This window comes from Bufo gargarizans, chromosome 3, assembly GCF_014858855.1.
Source record: "Bufo gargarizans isolate SCDJY-AF-19 chromosome 3, ASM1485885v1, whole genome shotgun sequence".
Taxonomy (NCBI): domain Eukaryota; kingdom Metazoa; phylum Chordata; class Amphibia; order Anura; family Bufonidae; genus Bufo; species Bufo gargarizans.
In genome coordinates this window covers 417558768-417573026 of record NC_058082.1, presented here as the reverse complement: position 1 = coordinate 417573026, position 14259 = coordinate 417558768, and positions in this window count along the sequence as shown.

Here is a 14259-nt window from a genome sequence, read left to right as displayed (position 1 = left end):
ATGAGGAGCTGGTAGAGGATGAGGAAGCAGAGTAGGAGGAGAAAGCAACAGGAGGCAAACTGAAGTACCCTGCAATCCTCGGTGGTGGAACCCAAACATTTCCGTAAAAGTTTGGGTTTGACACCGAACCCAAACCCAAACTTTTACGGAAATGTTTGGGTTCAGGGCCGGGGTCCAAAATAACCTAAAGTTCTGTGTTCAACCCTAATCATCAACATATATATATGTCTTGGGGACCACGAGCTGCTCTACTAATTTTTCACGGATTTTAGTCACCCTGTACAACAAGTTTCCATTCATGGCAAAGTGATGGTACCTTTCATCTGACCCTTGTTCTTGAATTGCCTCATTAGCTACCCCCACATTATTTAAGGCCCCTTTTAAATTCTCATCTGCAAGTTGGGAGGTCCCAAAGTTTCCCCGAGTTACTTCTAAGTCAGGGACCGTCTCCTCAAGGGCAGACTCATCCTCAATATCACCTGCCATGGCGATAACAGAAATTCAGGGACCACCTCAGGGTCAATGAGCACGGTGCTGTCTTTGCACGCAGGTCGTTGTTGTGGTACCACCCTGTCCCAAAGATACCAGAACAAAAGACAATACTGGCCAATGATCATCTCGTGTATCAGCCCTTGCCCCACCCTTACCTGGTGGGACACTGTACCCTCCTCTGTTTTTAAGGTGACCTGGGCTACTGGGCAAACCTTGGTATCGCCATGGATGCAGGTGACCCCCAAGTTTTTCCCAGGAACCAACCTATGAGGGATACGGGCCATTAGGAGTGTGACCAGGCTCCCCAAGTTGAGATTAGTCCAGTTGTGGGGGTGTCATTAACGCTGATTAAACAGAATGGAAGTCCCTCCCAAGAGTTTGGAACAGCACTACATGCAAACATGATGCTTCATCTCCCCACGGAACAGTCCATTTGGTCCGAGCTGATTGGGCACTGGGCTGCCATATGTCCCATGGCATGATATCTCCAGCAGATGATCTCTCTTAGGAAAGGTCTTGACGTTGGCTCTGGTATGCTCTTGGCCTTAGAACGTCCTTCCCAAGGAGATTTTAGTCCCTTCCTCTGGCCTTCCAGTATGGGGAGGTCAGGGACCCAGAATCAGCTATGGTGTGCGCCACTGCATAATATCTCTGTACCAAGCCTATCAAGTAATCTGTAGTCTGCAGGTTTCCTTGTGAAACCCATCACTGCACTGGCTTGGAGAGAGCATAAATGAAGTGGTCCATTATGACCCGCTCCACCATTTTGGCTGGGGAACAGACATTCGGGTGTAGCCATTTCTGAACAAGGTGCAGTAGGTCAAACATTTGGGACCTCGGGGCTTGCCTCTCCTAAACCATCATTGATGCACCCTCTGAGCCCGGACTGTGACGGTTACCCCTAGACGTGCCAAGATCTCTGCCTTTAGTTTGGGGTATTCCCACACATCCTACAGTGACAAGTCATAATAAGCCTTCTGGGGTTCGCCTAAGAGAATTGGGGCCAATACCTGGCCCATTGCTCAGCTGGTTGTCTCTCATGCTTAGCGACTCGCTCAAAGACTGAGAAGGGCTTCTAAGTCATCCTCTGTGGTCATTTTTTGCATGTCTTCTCATATTGTCACCCATGCTCACTGGCAGTGGGAAGCTGGGATCTCCTTGACCCAGATGAATTCTGCCATTATGGCCACTTGCTTTATGAGGAGCTAGTTGATCTCCTGTTGTGCTCATACAGACTCTGCATGAGCTTGCTGTTGTTGGGTGCTGGCCTGCACGAGGTGCTTCACAAGAGATCTTCCATTTTATCCGCCTGTTCTTTTATTCTAATAGCAGCCTTAACCCAGGACATTCAGTGACAAAAATGTTCTTTCAAAAGGTCAGTTCAGTAACTTAGGCTACTGGCCCTTTAAATGTCCAACAAAAAAGATTCAGCTTCCGGCCCTTTAACTTGCTGTTGCTCCTCGCAACAATTGCTATGAATGTATACTCTACCAATTGTAGGCATCTTCCCCAATGGTAGCCTTCAGATAATAACATAGCAGCAGCCTTTGAGCGGTGAAAGCAAAGCAACGATTGTCTTTTATTGTTGACAAAACAATAAGTCAGTAAACGGCAGTGACCGGTTTGCTCCAGCCAGCCTCAAAGAAACAATAAAGTCCCGTATCTATAGTATATAGTTTTGCATAGTATGGTTTTGCACAGTACCGTAACCCCACGGGGTAAATTTGGACCTCGCTTTGTCCTCAGTCTTTCAGGCACAGCAACTCCAGCTGAAACTCTGATCCAACAAAGCCCTCCACAGAGCTCCACAGTCTGATAGGTAATCACCCCCACCTGACAATGCTGGCTGTTTTTGTAGGCCAGTTAAGACCTGGCCTGGAATGTGGGGAGTAGTCACCCACCCATCACTATGACTACTCCCAGTAAGAGCCGTCCCGGATCAGCTATTCACAGCTATACTAAATAACAAAGTGTCAACCAGCTATTGCCGCTGACACACCTGAACTACTGGCTCCTACTTCACCAAGGCTAGGAACCTTGGTGACATGCATCTACCATCAACGATGGTCCCTTGTGCCTTCCTACAGCAGTCATAGAATTCTGGGTTTTACCATACCCTTGTGTTATTCCGATTTCCTACACAAGTTATTTTTTTTTATTTTTTTCATAAATCCTGCAGAAAAATGACTAATTGCTTGGATGCCATATCATAGAGGAATGCTGCTAGGGGCCAATATCTATGATCTACAGTGAGGAAGGGGAGCACTATATAGCGACATAGCAGTGCCTTAAAGAGGTTGCACCATAAACTACATTTCACTCTAAAGTTTATTTTCATCAATTACTCTAGCTCCCATTTCTTCTTGGACTGTTTTTTTTATTTATTTTTTAAATAACCTAATTTGTAGTTTTCTCTTAACTCCCATGCTTGAATCCTACTTCCTGATTTGTCATGTGTCTGCTGTCTCATCATGCCTTAGGGAAGTGAGATGTGTCCTGACATCATCAGACCACGTGACACTAACCACGCTCCTTGTTCTTACCGCTTGTGCATCCTACATTTCAAGGCTGCAATGCAGGACTCAACAAACAGCAGCTAAAAATCTAAACTGATTGGTCACAGAGTGCAATGCTAGGCTAATAACTTTAGGCTAAGGCAGCTTTGATAAATGGTAATAATTGGGGAAAGTTATATAACAGCGATATCTGTTGGGCGGAATATATTAATATTAGTGGCATAACTTCCTTAAAGGGGTTATCCCATCTTAGACAAGGGGGGCATATCGCAAGGATATGCCCCCATTGTCTGATAGGTGTGGGTCCCACCGCTGGGATCCGCACCTATAAGGAGAACGGAGCAGAGAAAGTAGAGGAGGGCGCACTGCGCATGCGCAGCCGCCCTCTGTTCATTTCTATGGAGCCACCAAAAATAGCCGAGCGCTGGCTCAGCTATTTCCGTCGTCCCCATAGAAATGAATGGGAGCGTTGGCCGCGTATGTGCGGTGCGCTCCCATTCACTTCAATGGGAGAGGCGGGGAGCTGCGCCTGGTGGTGGTCGGACCCTGGGAAACCCGGGGTCCTCCAGCCACAACTCTCCCCGGCTCCGTTCTCGTTGTAGGTGCGGGTCCCAGAGGTGGGACCCGCACCTATCAGACAATGGGGGCATATCCTTGCGATATGCCCCCATTGTCTAAGATGGGATAACCCCTTTAAGTGAAGGTCTGCTGTGAGCATGAGTTTTTAGAGTATTTATAATGCAAATATAAAAGGAAGAAACATATTTCAATGTGTCATCATGGCTATCTTTTAAATATATTTCACATGAAATGGATTCTGGAAAAAGACATTCAAAAATATAGTGACTGAACTCTGCGCTTCTTACTTCCTAGATATGTAATCTTTAAACTAAACTCCATGACATCTCAGAGCTGTTCGATTGTGTGGAAACGTTTATACCTGGAGAAAGCTAGATAACTGAGTGTGACTATATTTAATACATCTTTCAAAAAATGAATTAAACATAAATTTAACAGAATAAGGATTCTTTACTCAAGCTAATTGTTGAATTTTAGTAGATCCTACATGTTCTGTTCTCTGACAACTAGTACAAATCTAATTACCTGATGGCCAAAGTTATGGCAGGATCCCTAGTACTCCCTTGTACAAAAAATGTTAGACAATCCTTTTATATTACCACCATAAGTTCCTACAGGGGACAATTAAAGCAATGCATAAAAAGTTGATAACTCACTCTTGTTTCCAGGTATCAAATTTAATTCAATTTTAGCTTTTACCTTAAACAGAATTTCTCCATTAATACACAGAATAGACATGTCAGAGTTTGAAAGATTACTATTTCATCCATCTTTGTAGTCCTGGAGAAGGTCCCACCCAATATGAAGCTGTACTGCCAATCAAGGTATTATGCTATGTCAGCTTGGGGAATTGATCGGTCCTTACTCCCTATACAAGTTTTATAAAGACTGACAAGATCAAACTAACACAAAGAAAAGCCCCTTGAGCAGAGACAGGATTAAAGGCTGTGTGAAGTCTCATTAAAATCACAGTAATCTCTTTATGTATACTCCATCATGAGAAAAATGTTTAAAAGGAGACTCGGAAAGAGGTTCTTAAAATGTGCTTCTGGATATGAGGTTTTTGGGGAAATCTTTATTTTAGGATATAAGTGAACACCACATATTCAAACCCAAACAAATACTTATTCCCATTATAAATAATACTTCAGGTTTTAGCTTGTTGAAACACTCCATATACAGAAGAGAGAGAGGTGACTATAGATAAACACATTACAAATATATTTTTAAAAAGTGGCATAATGGCCTTCAACCTCTTTATTGCTAATGAAAACAGGAAGTTTGAAATGGACCAGATAAAATTAAAAGAAAATTAATATTTTGTATGCATTTCTTTAAAATTAGCACACAGCTGATTCCTTTCTGGCACCAGTCTTCCTTCTACACAGGTTAGCAGCAAAATATGTGACAGTACCTCGTGCTACTGGAGAGTGCCAGCTGCTTAGGTGAATGGTGAAGTGGGGAGCAAACAGTGTCACCATTACAATCAGTTGTCTTTGTGCCCCATGGACACAGAGACAGCTGAGAGAGACACATAGCCAAGCAGCATCTGACAGAGCGCTAGTACACAGTGGGAATAACAAGTCAAGGATGAGGAGGGAAATGGAGGAGGCAGTGAAGGGGCATTAATGGAGATGAGGAAAGGCAGAGCGGGGCTGTGGACACAGGAGAGGGGCATAAATATACACAGAGAAAGCCCCTCCCAGACTCTGCCCTCAATGCTGTAATCATTGACGGGCAGTGCAGCTCAGGAAGGGGAGAGCATGTGACCTGTCAACATGATGTCAGCAAGACAACAAACCAGGTCACATGACTGAGCAAATGGGGCAGAATAGGTAATACAACTGTCTTAGATATATGTTAGTATGGCCAGGGCATGTTTATGGAACATAAATGTTTAGTCCCGGCAAACCCCTTTAACCCTTTTGCTACCAGTGCTGGAGCGATAGGTAAACATGGCCGACAGGTCTCCACTGTTTCAAACAGCAGAGACCCATTGCTAATGACCTTGACTGGCAATAATGCTGATCACAGTCATTAAAGCCTTTAGATGCCATAATCAAGTGTGATCACGGCATCTAAACGCTCAAAAACCTGGGCTTCTTACTGACATCCTTTGCAGCCAATGAGGATGCCAGTAATTGGCTTCAATATGCTGGGTCTCCCTGAAGAGACCCAGGGTATTGAAGCTGCAATTCTTATCTTGGCCAGAAGGTAGCAGGCCAACGTAAGAAATTAGCAATTCTGCTCTCATCAAGGATCTATAAGAACCATGATGATTCAGAATAAATAAATATAAATATGAGTTTTGTAGCCTCAAACATTATATACAATACCATAAAAAAGTTTTAAAAGACTGTTAAAAATATATAAAAATTTAAATCTCCACCTTTCCATACAATAAAAAAACATAAATAACAAAAAATCTAAACATCATAGGCATCACCGCGCATATAAAGATAATTTTCCAATACAGCAAATGCTGTAATGGACAAAATGGTCAAAATGACCGATTCGCCATTTTTTTATCGCTTCTCTTATCCAAAAAAGTTAATAAAATGTGATCAAAAAGTCACACATTCCAAAATGGCATCAATAAAAACTACAGATCGTCCCGCAAAAAATGAGCCCCCAAAGAGGTCAGTAGATATGACTATAAAAAAGCTATATTTTTACACTATTAGACACAAAAATCCTATACATATGTGGTATTGTTGTAATCATACTGACCCAGAGAATTAAGGGCACAGGTCAGTTTTGCCACAAAGAGGATGTCTTAGGAACAAAACCCATAAAACCGTGGAGGAATATATATATTTTTTTTTCCAATTCCTCCCTATTTGGATTTACTTTCCCACTTCCCACTACATTGTATGCCACATTAAATGGTGGAATTAGAAAGTAAATTTTTTTCCTTATAAACCCTCATATGGCTTTGTGAAAAATAAAAAAGTTATGGCTCGAGGAAGATAGGGAAGAAAAATGAAAACGCAAAAATTAAAAACCTCTGGTATCCTAAGGGTTAAAATATCTCCTTTCTCTTGTATGACTGATTGATGCTGATTTCACTCCCCCTTCAGAGCTTGCCATGGGTTATCTGCACTTTTGCACAATCTATGTGATTGTCCCCAGGCAATCTGCATTCTCTGTTTATTAAGAAAACTTAAATCTGCTTAAACAATGTACAAATGTACTTTTGTTCTTTGATGATATTTTTCAAGTAAAACAAAGAAAATGTTGATGCCATCTGCTACAAAATTGCTTTAATCCAAGTTATCATAAATTTATAGTAGGGTATGGAAGCACACAATGGTTAAAAGACACAGAGCACATCAACACTTTGTTGGAGAATTGAAACTTGGCCTGCATTCATAATTTTAGACATTTAATAGTGTTGATCGAGCGCCACAGTGCTCGGGGGCTCGGCTGAACACTCGGGCTACCGAGCACCCGAATATAATGGAGGTCAATGGGAGAACTCGAGCATTAACCCAGGCACCCCCTGCTCTGAAGAGGGGAGGGTGCCTGGTTCATAGGAAAAGGTCAGAAATTGAAGGAAGCACCACCAAAATGGTTCGGGAACAGCATGGGGAGGATGTCTGGATGCATCTTGGACTCCCAGGTTGCTGCTGGTTCCCGAGCAGTACGCCACTTTTACAGACTGGCAATAATACGCACAAAACCAAAGATAAAATTGATTTTAGAAGAAAAATTGTTAGGAAACATTCTTTCCTGTATATTTACTTGTATACAAAGATCAAGTGCTACCAAAAATTACAAGGAACAGGCACTCCAATAGAACCTGTATATCACATAAAGGAGGGCCTCATTCACAATGTGGTACAATTTTTCAGGTAGTGGGACTCCTACACTCATAAAGCCTATGCAATCTGTGAAAGGGCTTCCAAAAATTACAAGGAACAGGCACTCCAATACACCCTTTGTTACACATAAAGGAGGGCATCATACACAGCCTTGAACAATTATGATTGATGGCCTGCTGGTGAACCTCAAAAACATTTGGAGCAAGGGCCTGCTGATCTGACCATCTAAAACATTATGGGTAAGGGCTTGCTGCCACTTTGGTGACTTTAGATAACCTGGGGCCATTTGGATGTCTGGCCTATCAACATTCAATGTTATTGTCAGCGCAAACCATGGTGACTACAGGTAACAGGGAATCGGGGTTCGATTCTGGAGAGGGAGCCTGAGAAATGGCTACGGCTACCACATCAAAGTAAGGCATCATGAGAGCAAATTACCTATTAGATATAATTAGGTGAAGGCATACAGGTGAGCTCACCCTGTAAAAGATTTTAGGTGCGGGCCTGCAGGTGAGCTGACCCTGTAAAACATTGTAGGTGCGGGCCTGCAGATGAACTGACCCTGTAAAAACTTGTAGGTGTGGGCCTGCAGGTGAGCTCACCCTGTAAAAGATTGTAGGTGAAGGCCTGCTGGTGAGCTGACCCTGTAAAACATTATATGCAAGGGCCTGCTGGTGAGATGACCCTCTAAAAAATTATACGCGAGGGCCTGCTGGTGAGCTGATCCTGTAAAAGATTGTAGGTGAGGGCATGATGGTGAGCTGACCCTGTAAAACATTGTAGGTGAGGGCCTGCTGGTGAGCTGACCCTGTAAAATATTATATGTGAGGGCCTGCTGGTGAGCTGACCCTCTAAAAAATTAGATGCAAGGGCCTTCAGGTGAGCTGACCCTGTGAAAGATTGTAGGTGAAGGCCTGCTGGTGAGCTTATCCTGTAAAAAATGATATGCGAGGGCCTGCAGCTGAGCTGACCCTGTAAAACATTATATGCGAAGGGCATATATGCGAGAGCATTAGATGCGACAAATAAGGGTCCATTCACACGTCCGCTAATGGGTCCGCATCCGTTCCGCAATATCAGAGACAGAGATGGATGCGGAGAGCACACTATGTGCTCTCCGCATCCGCATTTCCGGAGTGCGGCCCCGAACTTCCGGGCTCCGCAAAAAAATAGAACATGTCCTATTCTTGTCCACAATTGCGGACCAGAATAGGCAGTTCTATGGGGGGTGCCGGTCGGGTGTATTGCGGATCCACAATACACTATGGACGTGTGAATGGACCCTAAGCATGTTGATATGATGGAAGAGGAGAAAGAGTATGAGATAAGGAAGATTCAACCATATACCCTTGTTTGTGGTGGAAGGGGTGCATGGGAATACATTGTATTAAGTACATTATAAACAACACATTTAGTGTTCATCAGCTTTCCTCTGGTAGAGTCGATAAGTCATGGTCAATCCAGACCTTGTTCATTTTTATAAGAGTCAACCTGTCAGCATTTTCAGTTGACAGGCGGATACGCTTATCTGTTATAATGCCACCAGCAGCACTAATTACCCGCTCAGATAAAACACTGGCGGCGGGGCAGGCCAGCACCTCCAAGGCGTAGAGCGCCAGTTTGTGCCACATGGCCAGCTTGGACACCCAGTAGTTGCACTGAGGGATCATTGAGGATGCTGACACGGTCTGCTTTGTACTCTTTCACCATCTTCCAAAGTTTTTCCCTCCTCGTGACAATAGGCCGCGCATCAGGGTGAGGGTGCTGGCGGGGTGTCATGAAACTGTCCGAGGCTTTGGAGAGTGTTGCCCTGCCTCTGTTGGAACTGCTGTGTGCTCTTCTTGTCTCCTCTCCTCGGTTGGCCAAGAAACTAACTACAGACTCTGCTACCAGCGTTGTCAGGTGGAAATTTTTGGAGCAATTTTTCAACAAGGATTTTCTGGTATTGCACCGATTTGCTCATCCTCTCCACCAGAGAAATGAAAGATGAGAAGTTCTCTTTGTAGCGGGGGTCGAAAAGGGTGAACAACCAGTAATCCCTGTTGTCTAAAATGCGTATAACGCACGGGTCGCTGGAAAGGCAGCCTAACATGAAGTCAGCCATGTGTGCCAGAATCCCAACAGGCAAGATTTTGCTGTCATCATCAGGAGGATCACTCTCAATCTCCTCACCCTCTTTCTCTTTTTCTGCCCACCCACGCTGAACAGATGGAAATAAACTTCAATGGGTAATACCCTCTGTAGTGGAGGCAACTGTCTCCTAATCCTCCTCCTCCTCTTCATCCTCCAATTCGCACTGAGAAGACGAACTGTGGGTGGTCTGGCTATCACCCTGTGTAATGTTTTCCCCCTGTAACGGACCGTTCAGCACACAGCTCCGTTCAGACAATATCCTCCTTTCAGATTGACAGGTAGTTACTGCAAGCACCAATTTCCCGACCTGCAAGCACGTGAATACTCCATACTCCCAAAGGGAAAACGCATGAAGGCTGTATACAATCGAACAGGAAAAACCCTATGAACAGTTTACACTCCTAGCAGTCGCACTGTAACAGCATACACTCCTATCCCCTCCCCAAGAACGAGACGACACTTCGCTTAAGGGTTAAGCAGAACACACTGTCCTGGGGCATACAGCCTCTTTTATTTTACCTTGTCAGTCCAGAGGAATACCCCCTGGACCTATACATTAACCAATCAACATATTACAACACATACAATGCAAGTACAGCAGCCCATCGGGCACAATGGGACAATAGAAACCCACCCAGCATATTCCTCCCCTCTGTCTAGGAGATAATTGAGTTAATTTCTGTATCTACTCAACTATCTCCTAAGCTGAAAAGTTACACTTCTTATAAATTGTTACAACTTTGTGAGTTTACATCGTACATACATATAACTTATATCAATTTAACCAGTATAACTTGGGGACAAACCTATCCAAAATTCACTTGAATAGGCTCTTTTTTTATCACTTGCAAGCATGGCATTTCCTGGCCAAACCAGTATCTTAAAGGGCCGGAATCCAGGGTCAGGAGAAGGGCAAACAGCCCCCTCCAAAACACTGTGGCGAAGTGGCTTTCGCCACACCCCCATTTTCCACATCTTCCATATGCAAAGCGTTGTCCTTAATTGTGAGCAGCGAGCGTTTGAGTAGACACAGAAGTGGGATGGTTACGCTGATAATAGCGGTCAGACATCCATGCCCACTTCTCGATTGTGAAGAGCGGAAGCTGACTGTAAAGGCGACAACCATGTTGCAGCTGGTATTCCACTACTGTCCTCTGCTGCTCACAAAACCCGGCCAACATGTGGAATGTCGAGTTCCAGCGCATGCTCACGTCGCACGTCCACTGAGCTGGCAATTTCAAGCACTGCTGCAGCGTTGAAAAACCGTCTGAAGCTGTCGATGACTTGCGGAAATGGGCACACGCTGCGTACCTTCACTAGTAGCTCAGGCAAATGGGGGTAGGTTTTGAGAAACCACTGAACCACTAAGTTTAAGATGTGGGCTAGACATGGGATGTGCGTGAGCGTCCGGAGTTCCAAAGCAGTAATTTGGAAAGCTGCTCATTTAGTGCTATGGCCTGTAGGTGGGTGGGTGACTACACTGTATGTCACAGATACAATTTTTAGGCGCACACGTTACACTGGAGATGTGGCACTGGTAATGTCACTGTCCGCAGCGGACACAGTCTACGGAAAAAGTACACTGGATGTCACTGATATTTTAGGGATGCGCACACTTTACACAGGAGATGTGGCACGAATAATTTAATTGTCCCCAGCGGCCTACTAGACGCTATCTAGCGCAGGATGTGCTAAAAATATATATTGCTGCTGTCACACACAATAGTCCTTAAAAGGACTTTTGGGTCTCTGAAAAGTTTTTTTTTATAAAAATCTTCCTATTACACGCCCTACACTGTCTGTCCCTTCCTATGCACAGCTCTCCCTAAGACTGAACATTTTAGTGCAGTTTGTGCTACAAACATATATTGCTGCTATCAAACACAATAGTCCTTAAAAGGACTTTTGGTTCTCTGAAAAGTTTTTGTAATAAAAATCTTCCAATAACACTCCCTACACTGTCTTTCCCTTCCTTTGCACAGCTCTCCCTGACTAAGACTGAGCCGAACACATATCATCAGGTATTCAGGCCAGCTAATCACTGTAATGCCAGTAGCCAACATGTGCAGCCAGCCAGTCGCATGGGGCAACACACGTGAGGTGCACGGTGGACCGATGAGGGGCCAAATAATTTAACACACAGTTCATCAGTTTACTCACGGTTAGCAGATAGCCTCCCTGGGCTGGCAGCACAGTGTTGAGGTGGACAGCACGAAATCCTCTGGGGCACGCTCTGTGGCAGGAAGCATCAGCCAAGATGGTGGTTGAGGTGCACTTAATGTTAAGGGTGCTTAGGGTGCTTGTTGCGGCTGAGTTCCTTGATGATTTTTGTCGTGACGTCAGTACCGTTAATGGTGGTACAACCATAGGTAGTAATAATGAGGTAGACAGTGGTAAGATGCAACTCACAACTTTTACTTTGGATGTCTTTTGGTTGCAGCAGTACAATTATGCAGTCTCTAGATGGTACAGAGTTAATTCTGCAAATCCACTGTTTTAGGCTGTTTAGGTTTCGTGGTTTTGGAGCAGTGGGTTACTTCAATGTCAGTGGAACTTTTGGTGAGGTTGCCTGGTGCGGGGAGGAGACTCGAGTACCGCCATGTGCCGAGCATCGAGCATCCGGCACAGGCTGCTTTACTCCTTCAAGAACAATGGACGCTTTACAGCGTGACACTAATTTCTCATACTCCAGACTGAAATAGTATTCCAAGCACCTGTCTGTCCACCAGTGGCAGCTCTAGGAACAATATATAAGGGGGGCACATAAGATAACACTGTGAAAAAATGGGGGGCATTAATAATTTTCACCACTTCATCACAATCATACTACTGATAAAAACAAAATAAGACTATATAAATAGTGATGGACGAACATCTGCCGGGACGGTTCGCGAACACGATCAAATGTTCATTAACCGCAAGTTCGCGGCGGGTCCCATTCATTTTAATGGCAGGCGAACTTGAAAAACCTTCAGCTCATATTTGCAGCCAAGAAATAATTACTAGAAGTGCACAAATAGTCCCACAACATGTACAATGAGATACCAGATGTATTATTTGAATTAGCGATTCATTCATTATTTTTTTCAATGCAAAATATCAGCAATATAATTTTCGCGTATGCGCATGCGCAAATGCACTATACAGTACCCAATTACACTATAAAAAAAAGTATATTGGTGTATAACACTCCGCTTCAATCAGTTTTTGGGGGGCGTGACTGGTATATCACACCAGTAGAAATTATTTGTTCCAATAACGCTTCTCCCTCTATATACCTGCAGTATCGCAGCAGAACCGCACACAACTGCCGCACAATGCAAATGCACTATAATATACTTTCTAACATATAAAGTATATTATAACATTGTACACAGAAGTCAATCTATTAGAATATACATAAAGATAAAACGTAACCTTTAATAATGTTACTATGAGGGTCCATTCACAGGTCCGGATCCTCAAAACACTGACACCGGCAATGTGCATTCCACAATTTGCGGACCGCACATCGCCGGCACTATAATAGAAAATGCCTAATCTTGTCTGCAATTGCGGACAAGAATAGGACATGTTCTATTTTTTGCGGAAACAGAAGCACAGATGTGGAAGTGCGGATCCGCAAATGTGGATGCGGATCAGCAAATGCGGTTGCAGACAGCACATTCCGACCCCATTGAAAATGAATGGGGCTGCACCCATTCGGCAAAATTGCAGAATTGATGCGGACCCATTTTGTGGACGTGTGAATGGAAAAGATATCCCTTAAAATGAAAATAAATTTAATTATTTAAATTAAGCAAAAAGCATAGATGTGGTAACAATTGCTCGGCGGCACTAAATCAGGTGCTCAGCGGCACCAAATCGGAAACCATATGTCCTACCACAATCCGGGGGGTTCCAGTGCACATCCATGAATCCCGGAGGGAAAGCAAAAAACATCTATCCTTGGGCTAGATGATGATGTGGTATTGAAGGACAGGGTGGACAAAGAACTGTCTGATATTGCCCTACAGGGGGTGCTATTCTGGCCCTGATAGCCTAACCACAGAGCACCCGCCCTGATAAGAGCGACCCCGTCCGGAATCTTACCCTATATAAAAATGTCCCTAGTAAGCCCCTAGGCCCCTGACTTCCAGGTGATCATTATATAGATCTATGTGACTCATTATAAAAGTATATTATAAGTATATTGCACCTCTCTGTGTATCACACCTATCGATAGCACACCTATACTAGTCCTTAAAATGACTTTTGTGGCCCTATTAGCTAGCGTTTGGTGTCCCTAACAGCCTGTCCCTGCTCCACACAGCAACCTCTCCCTACACTGGCAAAACACTGAATGTAAAATGGCAGCCAGATCAGGTTTATTTATAAGGTAGGGGGTATGTCCATGTGCTGAACATCTCAATTGGCTGTCCTGTACCACCTGATGGATGTGTCATGGGTCAAGGTTCTTCACAATGTAAAAGAATATGGCGGGCACGAATATCGCCATATGTTCGCATGTTCGGCGAATTGCAAACACGGAAAGTTCGCCGCAAAACGACCGCCGGGCGAACCGCAAGGCCATCTCTATAAATAAATAAGATAACAAAATACGAGAGTATTGCGGTATGCAGGGATACCTTTTTATTGTACTAACCTAATACTTAGAAGACAAGCTTTCAAGAGTTTTCCTTTCTTCCTCAGTATGCTTGAGTATTCAGAAACAA